This window comes from Lycorma delicatula, chromosome 6, assembly GCF_047948215.1.
Source record: "Lycorma delicatula isolate Av1 chromosome 6, ASM4794821v1, whole genome shotgun sequence".
NCBI classification, from domain to species: domain Eukaryota; kingdom Metazoa; phylum Arthropoda; class Insecta; order Hemiptera; family Fulgoridae; genus Lycorma; species Lycorma delicatula.
The window spans coordinates 39535902-39552691 of record NC_134460.1 but is presented as its reverse complement, the minus strand read 5'-3'; the positions used below and the strand labels follow the sequence as shown (position 1 = coordinate 39552691).

General features: G+C 29.1%; 1 long non-coding RNA gene across 1 annotated transcript in view; it reads left to right on the top strand.

Annotated features, from left to right (window-relative positions):
• LOC142326554 (uncharacterized) overlaps positions 1 to 2712 on the top strand; it is a 138334-nt gene extending 135622 nt beyond the window's left edge. The window contains exon 3 of the long non-coding RNA XR_012756803.1: positions 2601 to 2712. This is a non-coding gene — a long non-coding RNA (uncharacterized LOC142326554). The remainder of the gene's footprint in view (positions 1 to 2600) is intronic.
• Positions 2713 to 16790: the final 14078 nt, after the last annotated feature.

The window sequence follows — 16790 nt, the reverse complement described above, 5'->3', positions numbered from 1 at the left end:
AATTTCAACATCCTACTGGTAATCGTTTTTGAGTTATGCGAGATACATACGCAGATACGTACGTACAGACATCACGCCGAAACTAATCAAAATGGATTCAGGAATGGTCAAAATGGATATTTACGTTAAATCCTGAAAATCGAAATTTTTTGCGATCACAATACATCCATTACTTCGTAAATAGAAGTAAAACGCAATGTAAAACAAATAAAGTTTTTAAAAACCCAAAATTTAAGAAACACAAAAAAAAGCATCTTTACTTACGATTGTTAGACATGAGACATTCAACTATGGGTTACGTATTCAGAGTGACTCCAAATTACAAGGAAATTTCTCGAAAGATGATTCTATAACCAAAAATAAGAAAAATTGTTCATGTAAATATAAGTCAGAAAACGGTTCTTTAGCGAGTTTTGGCTTGCGAGACATTTAGCCCTGCAGAAAGTAGGGCTAATTGTCTAATTTCTCCGTAAATCGTACTTACTCCCTTAAATCGTACTAAACTTCTTATGGTACAAATCGAAGGGTAAATTTTGTGCTTCTTTATGGATTTTGATCTCAGAAATTGAATAAAAGTGTTCACAGGCTCTATCTTACTTAGGTTTTAATAAAAACTGTGCTATACACGAAAAGTTTTTGTTGGAAAATACACTTTTTTAGGTTTGGAATAAAATAACTTTGTTAATTTACCAATAAACAAATAGATATTTATAATTATACAAACAGGAAAATTTTCATCAGTGTTTGATGAAATAGAATAATATTATAGTCATGTGGCACCCACATCAGATTTTTAACTTTGCGTTTGTATAAGTATAACGTGAGACTTTTATTTACTGATGATGATTAATTAATTAACGAAATGTACCTCTAATTTACTCTTATAGATAAACAGATCTTAACAAATGAAAACGAAAACAACAAATAGTAATGAAAACAAATAGAAAACTTATCAGTAATAGATAAAAATGAATAAATGATTTAAAAAATTAAAATGACATTAATTATCAAATGGTTACTTGATGATAAAGATGCAAACATTTCTTGAATGTAAGAGTAGTTTCTCAATGTGGCCGCTATTCTGTTCAATGTTTGCTATACGGGCACATCTAATAGCATCATTATTATTATTCCTAATAGTAGCTTCTTGTTATACCATGTCTCAATTCTACTTCTGTGCCAATACGAGTGGAATAGATTAACGACTTCATCCAACCCCAAAGTCCGCTGGCATGGATTGGAAAATCAAAGTTCATTTCGTTCATTTCGACCAATCCATTGCTTATTACATGTGTTATTCAAATGATTTATCACATCACGACAATAGTGAACAGATGCGCCATCATTACAAAACCATATCTACACTCTGCAAGTAAAACATCTTCCAAGAGTTCCACAAGTTTGTTTTAAAAAATGCAAGACCGCTCTCCATTGAGTCTTTGCGGTAAGAAAAAAGAGTCTATAAAATTATCACTATGAAATCCTCACCTCATACTAAACAAAAATGTGCCTTAGAAACGGAAAAACGTGCGTAGCAGTCTTATTGGAATTTTCTTCTGACAAGTGTGAATGTTTCGATAATTTACAATGTCATTTTTTGTAAAACAAGATTCATCAGTAGAGTATTACTATCACCCACTGTGAATGACTGACCAATTTGATAAAAAAAAAGTAACAGCAGAAACACGCTAAAATGAATATTCAAATTCTAGACACTAAATTATTGATCAGCTGTTATTGCCAACCTATGAAAAAATAAAAATGTTTAATAGGTTTTAGAAGTATTTCTTTCAAATTTATTCGTACTATTTTTAGCATCTAATTGTAAATTGTTCTTTTTAAAATCGTATCACTTTTTCGATCCAGTTTGTTTTGTTTTTTTCTTAAAGTCAAAATTCTGAAATTTGTATTTAATTTTAAAAAACGTTATTTACCAATTTTCTTAGAATTAAATTCTCTACAAAGATAATTAGAAAATGTTTGTTTATTGGTAAATTAACAATGTTATTCTATTTCAAACCTAAAAGAAGTGAATTTTCCGATAAAACCTTTTCGGGTTTTACCCCGCTTAATTAAAACCTAAGTGAGATAGAGGTCTGGGACCACTTAATTTCAATTACTTAGATCAAAATTCATAAAGAACCACCAAAGTTACCTCTCGATTTTTAAGTCAAGAATTTTAGTACGATTTAATTTCACACAGATAGCTGAATGTTTCGCAAGACGAACTCACACACCGGGTTCATCTAGTGGTAAACTCGTCATCGAAAATCACCTGATTTCAAAATCTAGAGTTCTAAAGTTCAAATCCTAGTAAAGGCATCTTTTATAGGGATTTGAATGCTACATATGGATACCGATGTTCTTTGGTATTTACAATTAACCACATTTCTCAGTAGTCGATCTGATGTTGTACAAGACTACATTTCATTTACATTCATACACATCCAACCTCATTCACCCTCTGAAGTAATATCTTCTGGAGGCTAAACAGAAAAGAGACAGCCAAAACACGCTAACGAATCGTTTTCTGACTTATATTGATATTGAACTTATAATGACTTATATTGAACTTTTTTTTTTCTTACTTTTTGTTATAGAATCATCTGACGAGAAATTACCGTGTAATTTGGAATCACCCGTATATAATTCCAGCATCGAGATACTTGAGAACTTTCGAACAAGAACACTCAGGAAACTGTATAACCTCCCATGAATATATCAAAAGTAAGTATTAAAAGTAAGTACAGTTAAAGGAAAGTATTCAAATTCGATTCAAAGTATTACCAGAAAAATTAATAAAGCGTAATCTTTTACCATTTAAATTCCTACATATGTATATATATTAAGATAAAATCCAAATCGATTAAATCCTTGTTTTATATGTAGGAATATATGACTATTAGGAATATATAGGACTGTGAATATATATATTTCTTGTGTGCGTGTGTATGAAAGTGAACTCCTCCTAAACGGCTGGACTGATTTTTATGAAATTTTGTGTGTGTGTTAAGTTGATTCGAGAATGGTTTAGATTCACAATTTGATCCGATAGAAAATGTTTTTTTTTTTTACTTTATTTATTTATTTATGTGTTGTTGATCTTGAGATGATAAGGTTCACAATTGGATCCAGTAGGCAGCACTGCGATCGCGTTTAGGATTGTGCGCGTATTGAGAAATATTATATTATATTATTATTTATTGAAATAACGTTTTAAAATGTAATTAAAAATATACATTGTGCAAATTTGTAAGGTGTAGTATTGAAGTAAAAAGTTTTTTTTAAATTTATTTATGTGTTGTTGATCTGGGATGGTTAAAGTTCACATTTGGGTCCGGTAGGCAGCGCTGCGATCGCGTTTTAGAAGTTTTTTTTTTTATTTTTGGTTTATCAGTCAAACCCCGTAGTTAGTGCTGTGATCGGATTCTAGGAATTTTTTTTTATTTTGTTGCTTTTTCGCAATCAGTTACTTGCGTCGTAGCTTAGTGTTGTTCTTACATTAAAATTCGTATTTTTAACGGACTACTATGTTTAGAGAGTAGTTTGAATTAAATCCAATAAGTATTGCTCTTCTGACGATTGGATTTATTTACATTCTGACTTTTATATAATGAAAGGTGAAATTTTATGAAGTTCCGTAATGTTTTGTAAGTTTCTTAATGTTCAGTACTAATTGTAATGATTTTGCAGCCACAACACTTTTCGTTAAAAAATTATTTTCCACCTAATAATGTGATTAGAGAGTGGTGTGAATTAAATCCGATAGGAGTGCTGTTGTTTTGCCATTTGGATTTATTTACATTCTGACATTTATAAAGTGAAAGGTTAAGTTTTGTTAAGTTCCGTAATGTTCAGTTTTTTAAGGTTTTATGAAACTTTCAATTGTGTTAATTTAACCTGTATGTATACTCAGATCTAGCAATAGCGAAGCATTGCCGAGTCTGCTAGAATTGCGCGCTTATTGAGAATATTGTATTATATTATTATTTACTGAAATAACGTTTTGAAGTTTAATTAAATAATGTACATTGTGCAAATTTGTAAGGTGCAATATTGAAGTGAGTATTTTACATGATTTTTTATGAATTTTAATGATGTATACACGTGCATTCAATAACAATCAATTTAACCTACAAATTTAAATTGTCAGTTCCCATTTGATTCTATGCAACTTATGAAGTATTAAACGGCTCTTTGAAAATAAAAATGTAAGTTTGTAAAATAAATTATAACATTTATAAAATTCAAATATAAGTTACTTATAATAATTATAGTTTAAAGTATATTTAAAAAATCGAATTTATAATGTTTTAGGTGATTAATTTTATAAATCCACTCTCCTTATATAATGTTCCATAAGATAAGTTTTCTCGCAAAAAAGACCTACAGGAGGAAGTTAGTTATATACGTCATATAATAATGTCTCTAACTTCAAACAAAATTTAGACAAGAGAAATATTTCTTTTCTTAAAGTTAAAATTCATAATTTTTATTCAATCGACTTAACAAAAGGAGGAGGTTATGTATTCGATCTGTTTTTTTTTTGTTATCCAATTTTAGATCATTTTTTTATAGCTGAGATACCAGTTGCAGTAACGAAGTAATCTTTTTACAGGTAACTTTATTGAAAGTCTTTTACAACGAAAATTATTTTATTTAAGTAGACGAGGATAATTTTTTTAAATTTTCTGAAATGTTCTTTTTTTTAGTAATGGATTGTTATAATCTAATAGCACGGCTGAAATTCGTTTTTAAATTTTAAAATAAAAAAATATTGTTAAAAAATAAAAAATATAAAAAATATTAAAAACTTTGTTCCTTAAAAAATGCAATTCACATTAACCACATACTATTGAATATTTAATTTTACGCTCTGGCTAGAGGGGAAGGGCTAGCAAAGCGAACCATGACCGACAAAATATTTCCGTGACGGGAAATGCAAGTAACCATATAGCGCGGGGGTGAAGCCGGAATGGGTATGCTAGTATATATATATATATATATATATATATATAAACTTACTTGTTATATACTAAGTCGATCCTTGTTATATAACAAACGCCGGATGCGTAGGTTATATACTTGTTAAAACAAGTATTTACTTATGTAGGTAATTTATAACCGGCACTAAATAACCGATGAAATCCACCCGATAATAGAAAGATACAAGGGATATTGTCCAGGCTCTGTGATCTGTAGGGAGAAATATTGAAACTCCCGCCATTCTTGCGTTCCGTTTCGTTCCGTTACGTAGGTAACAAGTCGGTAACTTATATAGGTAAACAAGTATTTGCTTATTAGGTATGTAGGAACTGAGGAAGGTAGCTAGGTACGGACTAAATTACTATATATTTTATATTTCTCGAACAAATGAAGATACTTAATTTTTTGTGTGTATAATTTTCATGTAACTATCTAAAAACCTTAATTTCTAATTTTTTTCGAAATTCGACCTTGAAAGGGTGATGAAAAGTAAAAAAAATTTGAACAATAATGTAAATTTTCCCCATTTCCGAGAATACTAAATGAGATATTCACTAGATTAAAGTTTGAAAATACTCTTTAAGTAAAAATCTAAAAATTATTTTCCGGCTTTTTTTAATATCGAATTATAGAAGATGCGATGGTGTAAGGCGCGACTGCTCAACCAATACAGCCACTATTTCTGTATGCCGGACGTGACTGGATGCTCCTGCCTCCGGTTACTTGCTTAAAAAACATAAAATTAAAAAAATAAACTAGAAATGAAGTATGGTTACACCTAATGTGTTTGTTGGGTAATGCTAAGAAGCGGGTAAAATACATTTTTATCCGTATGAAGTACGGGTAACCTGCGATAACTACTACTTTTAAGATGTAGGACGACTATTTTTAAACCAAAATTCTTCACATCACTAAAAGTTTCGGATTCTGTACTGATATAACTATTGCTCTGATAAAATTAAAATATAAATTGAAGAGGCTTTAATTTCTATTAATTATTATTATTCTTTCAATCATGAGTGAAAACAGGGAGTCCAGTGGCAGAGTCTCATGACTTGACAGGAAGGGCTAGCTTCTCTCCCCCGACCTGCTAAATATTTTCTGAAGCCGGGATGCTAGTGTGTATATATATATATATATATATATATATATATATATATATATATAAACAGCAACAGTAATAATTGAAGAACATAAGAAAGAAGCCGTAATACAAATGGGAGTCTCACAAGGATGTTCCTATCCCCGTTTCTTTTTAATCATTACATAGAACTAGTAGTTAATGATATTAAAGAACAATTTATATTCGGAGTAACAGTACAAGATGGAAAGATAAAGATGCTACGATTTGCTGATTATATAATAATTCTAGCTGAGAGTAAAAAGGATTTAGAAGAAACAATGAACGGCATGGATGAAGTCCTACGCAAGAACTATCGCATGAAAATAAACGAGAACAAAACGAAAGTAATGAAATGTAGTAGAAATAACGAAGATGGACCACTGAATGTGAAAATAGGAGGAGAAAAGATTATGGAGGTAGAAGAATTTTGTTATTTAGGAAGTAGAATTACTAAAGATGGACGAAGCGGGAGCGAGATAAAATGCCGAATAGCACAGGCGAAACGAGCCTTCAGTCAGAAATATAATTTGTTTACTTCAAAAATTAATTTAAATGTCAGGAAAAGGTTTTTGAAAGTATATGTTTGGAGCGTCGCTGTATATGGAAGTGAAACTTGGATGATCGGAGTATCTGAGAAGAAAAGATTAGAAGTTTTTGAAATGTGGTGCTATAAAAGAATGTTAAAAATCAGATGGATGGATAAAGTGACAAATGAAGAGGTGTTACGGCAAATAGATGAAGGAAGAAGCATTTGGAAAAATATAGTTAAAATAAGAGACAGACTTATAGGCCACATATTACGGCATCCTGGAATAGTCGTTTTAATATTGGAGGGACAGGTAGAAGGAAAAAATTGTGCAGGCAGGCAACGTTTGGAATATGTAAAACAAATTCTTAGGAATGTAGGATGTAGGGGGTATACCGAAATGAAACGACTAGCACTAGATAGGGAATCTTGGAGAGCTGAATCAAACCAGTCAAATGGCTGAAGAACAAATATATATATAACATATTTACTAATTTTTTTCTGGTGGTTATTAGTAATAAAAATATTTTTAAAATACTAAATTTGAAAAATATTTGTATTAAAAGTATCTTTTTGATCTACACATTTTTAGTCTTGTACTTAAAGTACAAGGGCGCAATATAATTTTAAAAAAAGAAAAGAAAAGGAAGAGTTTCAGACTCTTATAGGTCGTTGAGTTTTCAGAGATAAAACTTTTCTGATTTATTCATAAATAATTGTGCTTTCTTACACATAATTGTATGTACAAGCATGAAGAATAAAAAAAAAATTTTATGATTTATTATTACTTTATTTCCATTTACATTTATTTTTTTTAAAAAAAGAAGATATATGTAGCCATTAATTTTTTTTTTTAGATACTTAGTTTAATTTATTTGGAATATTTCCTTCATCAAGTTTACCGACGATACTTAAAATAATCAAATAAATTTATTTGATGTGAATATGTACCTTCGGTAATTAATTACAGTATAAAATATATATATATATATATCTAAAAGTAGTCTTTCATGTTAGCGTAAAAGTTTTTTTCTTAAAGATACTCTCTTTTAATTACTTTTGTTTTCAATTATTCAATCAAAAATTAATTTAATTTCTCTTACTTCTTTTGATATCACCCAGAAAATACAAATTAAATTAAACAGCTACAAAGTATTCATTTATTTTGTTGAAATTTTAATTAAAAACATCCAGTGATTAAACGCCGAAATAATCAGTGAAGTTGCACGGTAAAATATATATTTAAATTATACGGTCTTGAAAATATTTTATTCTTATTTATGATTTTGTTACAGTTTTATAAAAAAAGAAAAATATGTTACTTTTCTTACATTCCCATGGCTGTGTATTATAAAAAAAATGTAGAATGGCATGAAATTTCAAGCCATTCACATGTAAATTTAAAAATTTTAGGTTTCAAAAATTGAATCCAACTTCAATAGGTTATAATCTATTGTCAAACTTAAAAATTTTATCTTTTCCCCGAAAAAATGAATATTTTTTGTAAATCAATAATCTTTGACAATAAAATTATTCACTCATAACTTTCGTGTATTGTTATTAGAGTACAGTATTGCTGTTCTGATATAATTCCATCTAAATAATATATCATGAAAGTTTTTATTTTTTTGTTAAGGAAATATCAAAAGAATTATTAAAAAATGTTTTAATTACAGTAAAACGTTATGTGTACTATTTTTTTAAAATATTGATGTCAGTTCATATTCAACGCTATTAATTAAAATGGATATTAATTGACGTTTCAATTTTCGTTTCTAATCTGATCCTACATGACTGAAAGTACTTTAACGTAAAATTACCTACGATGCAAATTTATACTTACTGAATTATTACCGACAAATGCCATCAAATACTTGAAAAGATGTGGGAGTAAAAACTTAAGTAAGTTTCAAACAAATTAAAATGTTTATACATTTTTAAATATTGCAAAATATACAAATTTTTACCTCTTATAAATTTTTAACTTAAATCTTTTCTAAGTTTTTAACATTTTACGTTTTTTTCTTTACACACTAATCTTATTTCATTATATCGAATGACTATTGAAAAGTGACATCCACAAAGTCATTTGAAACTAATTTTCGACGAGCTTATTTGTTAATTATTTTATTATAACGGATATTAATTAAAAATAAATGTAATAGAAAGCAAACTAATTTTTTATATTCCTGAATAGAACTGAAGCAATGAGGTGGTACTACGGAAATGGAATATCGATACGTTTCTCGGTTAGTATCTATATACTTACAAACGGTTTTCTGAATAAACAAGTACTGTTCAAAATAAACATTATTTATTTCTGTAAATTATATGCAACAAAAAAATCTCTAAAAACTACACATGGAATTATTGTCGTGAGAAAGTAAATGTATTTTCACCATATTCCTTCTAATAGTAATAACTAGAATATATTTTATAATTGTAATGTATATACATGTGTTTAACTGTAAATTACTGTTACTAGAGGGGATAATGATGAATTACTCGCTACTGCTATTAAATCGATTATTGGTTAGTGTAATTTTGATTGTTATTGCCTCAAAATATCTCTATTTCATTTCCCCTTTAACATACAATTTATACTTATGGCGTCTTCGGCCTATTTTATTTTGAAAAATCTAACAAAATCGTTCGTAGTAAAGTTTGATTGTCTCTGTTACGTGTAGGACTCGTAAATCACTCTGCAATAACAATCACTCTGGAATAACAATAGACTCGGAGATGTCAATTTTTACATGACACAATTACTGACGGGGCACGGCTCTTTCGGTCAGTATCTGTATAGGATCGGGAAGAGAGCCACCCCGCAGTGCATCTATTGTCCAGAGAACGACGATGCCGAACATACGTTGTTCATATGTCCAAGATGGGCCGTTAACAGAGGTCAAATAGTAATTAATGGTCTTACACCAGAAAATCTCATAAACTGGTTGGGGTACAACAATGAGAACTGGGAATGGTTCCGCAGGTTCGCCGGGGAGGTCCTGCGGGCCAAAGAGGATGAAGACAGAAGAATGGGAGTATAAACAGTAGGGTAGGGCGGACAGTCACTCCATGGAGGGCCTGTACGCCTTGGTGTGCGGGTACCTGAGAAGGGGGTGAACTCCAGCGGAGTTTGAAAGTTTTTTTTTTTTCCCTACTCTCCCCGACCGGAGGTCGAGGAGAGTAGGGAAAAAAAAATCACTCTGCAGTACGACGTTGTGTAAGTATCATAGTAAACTGGATACCTACCTCCTTAAGAATCGTAGAGTAAGAATCCATTTGTCTCGCTTACAGATGAGAAGATTATGACAGCACTTTATTGTTCTTTCACACCATAAATCCAAATAGGTTTTAAAAAATATTTGTTTATTTTAACATATTTGGAAATGTATAAAACATAGTTCTGTTTATAAGATCGTAGTGAAGTTTTTGTTGGGTAGATATTGTTCCCGTTTTTATTGTGTGATGTTAGTCCTGGTCAGACGATTTGTAAGTTATACCTAAATTTTTTTATCCATTACATGGTATATGAATGTTATTAATAAAAATGAAAGGAAATTTCCTCTCTCCGGAGAGAAAAAAAATTATAATTCTTTATTTTAAATAGTTTATTATGATTTTATAATTAAAATTTATAGTTTTTTTAAGTGATCTTGAAGAGTTAATTCAGCAGACGATTCGGATTTATGAAAGATAGTTGTGTAATCGGTTTGTTTGTTCATCAGCGTCTGTTTTATAGGAGTTAATATGTGTTAAGTGATAAATTGAGTTCGTAAGGTACTCCTGGATCGATAATAAATTTAATGTATAAAGTTGCTTTCTAGCATAGTCAATTTTTTGAAGTGAGGAAATATTTAAGTAATAAAAAGTAAATAAAGTGACTTTAAATTTTAATTTATGAAAAAAGAATGTTAAACTATAAAAAGGCTCAACTTTATGGTAGAATTTACTTATTATTTAAATTAGAGACTTGAAGTGTTCTAATCAACTACTTTATGCAAATTTATGCACTGTAGAATGGATATCCCTGATATAAAACTGATGAGAAAGCATGACGTTGTCATAGACAAATTTAGATCAGTAGATATAAGAAGTATTTCGAAAAGTAGTTAAGTATTAAAAGAGAAATCGGGAAATAAGAATAGTGTAATTTTAATTGTAAATGTTACAATATTATTTCCTTTAATAAATAAATAAATATTAAATTTTAATTTTAAAGTTATAGGTAATTTAGTTACATATTTATAAATTTAGATTTATTGTTAATCTTGGAATAAATAGAGATTACATTAATTCTCGACAGCAATTCAAGGTTATTAGGAAGAATTTTTCATCCGGCAACGCCTGAAGCAGAAAACTTGATGTCAGGATTTGAATTTAAATCTAATCCTATGATATGTCAAGTGTCACTCGTATGCTACTCGTACATATGACCAAGAACTACATTTATTTTTACTGTTATTGTCTTTGGTAATATTTTGATGCTATAAATTGCACAAAAGATTAATCATTATCACAATAAAACACGTATTACAGTTGATAAAAAAATCCACCCTAACAAAAACTATTTCAGTTTGTTTAAATATTGTTAAGAGGATATGTATGATAAATGTTGTAAAATCGTTTATATATATATATATAAATATATATATATATATATATAGAAACAGAGACAGAGTGAGTGAGAGAGAGAATGTGTGTATGTGTGTGTGTGTGTGTGTGTGTGTGTGTGTGTGCGCGCGGTGTGTGTGTGTGTGTGTGTGTGTGTGTGTGTGTGTGTGTATGTGTGTGTTAAAGTATCAGACGCAAAAAAGAAATACGGTTGCAAAATTCTATTAAAAAGCAGTCTGCTTCTAACACTCAAACTTGTTAAGCATAATATAATTAAATACTAATCTAAAATCACGTAGTTGCTGCGCTCTACAAATTAAAAAAACGAATTCACGGCAATCTATGTTCTTTCTTATTTGATCGTCGCAAGGTATATATAGTTACTATTTTCATAGTTAAAAATTAAATGATTTTAATTAGAGCTAAAAAAAATTTATAGTAAGGGGAAGATTTTGATATAATCTATTTTAGTGGTGTATTTTTTAAATTATATATATATATATATTTACTAATTTTTATTTGTTTTTCATCACAAAGATATTTAAAATATAGATTTCAGTTTAACTCTAAATCTAATGAAAAAAAAACCTTTCTAAAAATATGTATATCATTTAATCTAAAAATAGATTTTTATTAAGAATTCAAATAATTGATGTGATATGTTTAAGTCATTTAATTGAAATAACATAGACATTTTCGGGCATACTCCCGAAAATAAGAGAGAAGTAGTTTCTATCTTCATTTTTTACTGACTCAAACATAATGTTGCAAACATAAATCATCGGAATCAAACGACTTAAAAGCCTTTTATAAAAAAATTGATATGGACACTTCATGACTTCATTTTATGCCTATTAAATTACATACACATGTTCTTTTAAAAATTTTATTTCATTAATAACTTCTGATATGTTTTTTTTGTTATTATTATTGAATTATTCATTGTACATTTTTTTTTTTACAATCGGAGGTATATTAATAAATCAATATATTTAAATTTAAAAAAGTAAACTAAGTCGCATTCGAACCGATGTGCCTTCCCCTTGTAAGATCCAGATATTCCATTAATTAATATTTATTGGGCTATAACTCTGGAACCAATGAAAGTAAGTACCACTTATGATATATCGTTAAAAAGCTCTCAATTAGGGCTTATTACTGCAGGAAAAAAAACGTCCAAAATTCAAATATTTCGGATTTTGGGTTTTTTTGGATACTTTTGGTCTAGTCGATTGCAGTCATAAGGGGACGCGCACAACTAGATTGTACAACTGTCCTAAATCCAAAATTTCAACATCCTACGGCTAATCGTTTTTGAGTTATACGAGATACATACGTACTGACGTACGTACGTACAGACGTCACGCCGAAACTAGTTAAAATGGATTCAGGGATGGTCAAAATGGATATTTCTGTTGAAACCTGAAACCCGAAATTTTTCTCGATCACAATACTTCCTTTACTTCGTACAAGAAAGTAAGAAAAAGAAGTAAAAAAATATCAATTAAAATTATTTTAATGTAAAATTATCGACTTCTCCGTTGTTTAAAATGCAGTATCATTAAAAATGTTTTTAGTAATTTTTTTGAAAGAATTTTCTGGTAATTATCGAATTCAAAAATTTAACTGAAAAATTTATCAAAAAAGAATCGAAATTTTTTTCTTCTAAACGTTGAAATATGTTCAATTAATGAATAATAAGGCACCCCCTCCGCGGTGCAATAAGATAATAATATGTGTGACATTTAAATGAGGTGTAATCTAGCAAATTCTCAGACCGACCATTCCTGACATGTCTGGTTAATTGAAGCTCAACCACCAAAAGAACTCAGGTATCCACTGTCCAGTATTCTAGTCCGTATAAAAGCAACTTACATTTATTTTGTTTTGAACCTTAGAACCTTTGATTTCGAAAATCACAACAATAGTTGTTTTGAGACGACGAGTTGATTTGCAACGATGATGAGGAAGATTTTTAACTATTTTTATTTAGAATACTAACAATACGAGAATGTGTTTTCTTAATTGTTATACTGCAGCCGAAAAGGATTTTCTTTCGAGTTGTTTATCTTACTTCAGTTTTGAAATACGTATCTCACGACGTTTTCGGGTAAAATAAGATAGATGCGGGAAAAATATATTTAAATGTAATAATTCAGATGTATAAATAATGTTAAAAATATTTCGTAAAAAAGTGTTACAAAGTTTCACGTCGAATATTTTGAATTCAGGTTGATTTAAACTAATGTCTCTTTGTTTAGGTGACAAATAATACGCTATTGTTATAATAATAGTAACTATTATTATCGTCATTTGTCGTATTGTGTTCAAAATATAGTTGAAATTTCAATCTACGTTTCTGCATGAATTTCAAATCCTAAACAATACGTGCTTTTGACAATCCATTATCATTCTCAAGGCAATGTCAAACTAACATTTTCATGTTGAATTTGCATAACGTATGTGAGTATTTACAGATAATTTTTCCTCTTTTGTGAAAAGAAGATGAATTGTAATTTCAAGTAACTAAAATATATTTAAACTTTAAAACAAAGAATAATTTATTATTCTTTGTTTTCAGAAAATGTCGACATATCTTCGCGTTTCACATCCCCCAGACCCCAAAACCACCGTCAGCTCAAAAGTTTATATATACTCGTACATTTATATATACATATATATATATATATATATATATATATATATATATATTTCACTTTCTCGTGGACACGATAGCTGCCGTAATTTTGTGCCAATCATTTCAAATTGTTCCTTAAAAAATAACTCGTCTCAAAATCGGCAAAAATTGGACCATGGGGCCGGAAATGGGGAGGCTTTTTAGAAAAAACAAAACATCACTATAACTTTCTTATCAAGTAAAATATAAAATTCGTTTAAAGTTCCTGCTATTCTTTGGATAAGGGCCTAAAACTTATCAAAGTAAAGTTTTTTAATATCACCAATCGCGTATGTATCACCAGTCGTATGCTAAACATTTGAACCTTTCTTTCACATGCAACCATTGTCGTATTGAGTAAATTTGAAGTTTTTCTTAACTCTTAGGTGGAAATATTTTTTATTCCGTACTTAGCACCAGTGAAATCTACCTCCGCCTACCGGTGTGCCGAAAGGGATTTTTTTGTTTGTGGTGAATCACGTCAAACAAAAAATAAGTTCTCCTTCTCTTCTTTTTAGTAATCTAGAAACGTGCACTTTGCTTGTGCGATGATTTACGTACTACGATTTTAATATCTTAATCCTATTTTTAAAAAAACACACAAAATCGTGGCATCGAAAATTCACAATGAATTATCATTAAACATTTTTACTGTTTGAATATTTTATATTTTGAAAAAAGGAACAAAAGTACTATTTAGTTTTTTAAATATAATTTATTCGTTGATAAGAATATTACAGTTCTAATAGAAAGTTGAAAATTAAGATGGCTGTGTTAAGGTCAAAAAGGTTGTAAGAAATTTGAAGAAGAAATTACGATAACGGAAGTCCGACAAACCTGTAAAGCCTTGTTGGGAATGCCTCTTCAAATTTGAGTATACAATCTTGTAATTTTTTTGTATTACGTAATCTATCTTGCAGGACTTGTATTTGAAAAAAGTGTATTGCATACTTTTCGCAAAACGATTTTTTTTTTTTATTCCAGCAATTCATATTGCATCTTCAGGTGGACCCTATATATAAACAAGAGATAAATATTAAAAAATTCTACTGCCAAAAAAACCATTGCTGACTTTCGTTTCTTTTTTCTACTTTTTAGGCGAAACCACTAATTCTAAAAAAAATTGAATAAAAACAAAAAAATTTAAAATTATTTACTGATAAAACTACCATTTTCTTTTATTATATTTTTAATTATTTTTTCTTATAAATAAAAAATTCATGCTGAAACTAATTTTTGTTCTGTAACTTATTAATAAAGTATATCTATAACAATAATCAAATGATAAGCCAGCTTAAAAGAAAATGGTTTTTTACCACATGGAAATATTAAAAACAATGTAATTATTTAATTAAATTAAAATTTAATCATTTTAATGTTAAATTAAATATTTAATACAAAGTCAAAAATAGTATGCATTAAAAAAAAAATGTATAATATTATATTAATTGATTGAGATGTAAATGTCTTTCGATATATAAATGTTGATTTTCTTCTTTTTGTTTTCTTAATTTTCACAGACACACACACACACCAGAAATAATAAGAGTCCATTTTATTTAAATACTAAATAGTAATCAAATATTCGCACAACTACAGAATGTAGTTTTAATTTATTTGTTGTCTGTATAAAGAGCTGCCAAAGATCTCTTAATTTTGTGAAGGTCCGGCCTCCGTACCGCGAATGGTACCTCCTTTCCTCCGGAGGTCCCAGGTTTGAATCCCAATCAGGCATGACATTTTGACATGTTACAAAATTACGATTTAATTTTGTAAAGGAAAAAACTTTTTATGTTTTTGTAATCAGTACAAATTACTTATTTTAATCAGTTTGAATGAGAAATTTTTATTCATTGAAGAGTAAATAAAATACTTTTTTGCCAATTTTTACTAACCTATAATCGAAATGAGTGCCTATCACCAAAAAAAAAAAAAAACAATGTATCGATATGCAACATCATATTTCAAATAACACTAAAAATTTTTATCCTAATGCTTTTTTAGTATTTTTTTTTTTTGTTCTAATAAACTAGGGGCTGGGTCATAGAATGCACCAAACTTGTGTTCTGGTTGTATACTCAGCTCGTCCTGGGTCATTGTCTTAATACTGATCTCATTACTTTTTGACAAAGTTCACAGTCTCACTAGATAGTTTTGCGGTCGCCAGTTCGTGTAAAATAATTTTTCGTTCTAAATAAAATAAGTTTATTGTTATACTTTTAACAATGAAACTACTAACTACTAAACTAAATGTTAAAACGGATCATTTTGAAGCTAACCGATCAAAACCAGGTCGGCTAATATTGAAATATTGAACATAGCCATTGAACTAAAGCCTTTTCGTATTAATGTAAAACTTAAAGATAATTTGAAACAAGAACCTAACTTAACGATTACTGAATTTACTGATTATATGTATATAAATTATGTAGATAAAGATTAGTTAAAACAAAAAATTATCTGAAACTCCTTCCTACGTACTTGGAGATATAAAAACAACCAACCACAATATCGCATAATGTCAATAAATCGAAATAATGGATATAACTAATCGGCAACCACGATAAATTATCAGGGTGATCAAAGCATTGATTTTCGGAGCGGTTGGAATATAATAATTCGAACTATTCACACCATTTCAGATTTTAACCAATTTCACAAATGAATACACCGGACCAATGAGAATATATTAAATTTTGACATATTGTAATGTATAATTAGGTGGCAAACTCCAGTACTGAATTGTATCCACGTTAAACATCAACCACGAGATCACAGTTACATTATTCATTATGCATCAATTTACACTTTGTTTCTAATATGGAATTTTTTTTTTACCTTTAGTTGAATATTTTTCCAAAATC